General features: G+C 54.1%; 1 protein-coding gene across 1 annotated transcript in view; it reads right to left on the bottom strand.

Moving 5' to 3' along the window:
- The window catches only part of HIVEP3 (HIVEP zinc finger 3), a 305,383-nt gene that overhangs the window by 38,058 nt on the left and 265,367 nt on the right, over positions 1 to 1,958 (bottom strand).

Genomic DNA, 1,958 nt, shown 5'->3' with positions numbered 1-1,958 from the left:
AAATTTTAAAATATATAATTATCGATTTTTACCTAATCATTAATTATTTTATAATCTATTAATTAGTTCATTATTTATTTATTAATAAATTATTACATTTTATTACTAAATAAATAAAAATAAAATAAATTTCAATCAAAAAACTCCACACAGCAGGGATGCAAACACAGCAGCAGCAGGGAATTCTCTCCCAGGAATGTAGAGCTGGCGGGAGGAGGAGGAGGAGGAGGAGGAGGAGGAGGAAGAGAGGAGCAGCTCCCAGGGCAGATGGAAAAGGCCCCGCTCCGGCCGCCTCCCCTGTGGGCTGAAATTTCCCTGCTTGGAAAGTTTCCCGTGGAAACCTCGCAGAGGCAGCACAGAGAGGGCAGAGAGCGCCTGAGTCTGTGCAGGAGGCTTTGGAGGAGGGGACAGTGCACAAAGAGGATGAGAAATAAATCTGAAAGGGCCCTGAGAAGCTGCTGGTGGCACCGAGGGGCTGCCCCTGGGAACCTCTGGGTCCCTGCAGTTTGTGGGGATTGCAGCTCAATCCCAGGGGATTGCATCCCTGCTGCCTCAGTTTCCCTTCCTGGGGCACAACGGGGCTTGCAGCCACAATGAGCCCCAGGAATGGGGAGATCCTGGTCCAATAATGGGGTCCTGACCCCAATAATGGGGTCCTGGTCCTGGTCCCCCCTTCAATCTGGATGTGGGGTTGGGCAAATTTGGCTTGCAGAGAAAACCCAGAGTAACAGGAAGAGAGGAAACAGCCCCAAGCTGTGCCAGGGGAGGTTCAGGTTGGATTTTGGGAATAAATTCTTCATGGAAAGAGTGGGAACAGCTGCCCTGGGCAGTGCTGGAGTCCCCTGTCCCCTAAAAGCCACCAGCGGTGGCCTTGGCAGTGCCAGGTGGACTCAACGAGCTCAGAGGGATTTTCCAAGCTGACATTTCTGTGATTCTGCAATCAGGGGTGCAAAGGCCATTCCCCTGGGTTTCAGGAACCCCTTCCTGCACTAACACTCCAGGTTATTCCCCTTAAAAAGAAAGAACCTGGGACGTCTCCCAGCTCCCTGCCCCAAACTCTTCCTCTCTGTATTTTGTGTGTCCAGGGGAGTCTCAGATGTGCCAGGATCCCATGGTCAGCTCTGCTGGGATTAAACCAGATCCATTTTTAGCTCCAGAAAGTCACAAACCCATCATCCTTGGCTACCCTAAAACTGCAGCACTCCTCTCAAGGCAGGGGGGGACACACAGGTGGTGACCCCTCAATGTCCCCATTTGGGACAGGTGGCTTTGATCCAGACCAAACAGTGACTCCCGGGGTCACCAACCCAGCTGGGAATTCCCTGCACGGATCAGAGGGACTTGGAGCCCTCAGATCCCAGGCACAGCTCTCAGAGCCCTGCCCCAGGGGTGACCTCAGCTGCTGGAGGCCCTGGTGGCCCTGGTGACACGAGTCACCCTCCTTCAGGGAAGCCAGGGCAGTGCTGGAGTCCCCTAAAAGCCACCAGCGGTGGCCTTGGCAGTGCCAGGTGGACTCAACGAGCTCAGAGGGATTTTCCAAGCTGACATTTCTGCAATCAGGGGTGCAAAGGCCATTCCCCTGGGTTTCAGATTTCAGATCCATTTTTAGCTCCAGAAAGTCACAAACCCATCATCCCTGGCTACCCTAAAACTGCAGCACCCCTCTCAAGTCAGGGGGGGGACACACAGGTGACCCCTCAATGTCCCCATTTGGGACAGGTGGCTTTGATCCAGACCAAACAGCAACTCCCGGGGTCACCAACCCAGCTGGGAATTCCCTGGAGCCCTCAGATCCCAGGCACAGCTCTCAGAGCCCTGCCCCAGGGGTGACCTCAGCTGCTGGAGGCCCTGGTGGCCCTGGTGACACGAGTCACCCTCCCTCAGGGGAGGCAGGAAGGCCCTGCAGACACAAACACGCACAAAGCAGCGGCTGCTGTTCCTCCTGCCCCATTCTCTGT

The sequence above is a fragment of the Geospiza fortis genome, unplaced genomic scaffold (assembly GCF_000277835.1).
Source record: "Geospiza fortis unplaced genomic scaffold, GeoFor_1.0 scaffold32, whole genome shotgun sequence".
Lineage (NCBI taxonomy): Eukaryota > Metazoa > Chordata > Aves > Passeriformes > Thraupidae > Geospiza > Geospiza fortis.
Note: the sequence above shows the minus strand (reverse complement) of the source record. Positions and strands in the feature narration are given on the sequence as shown.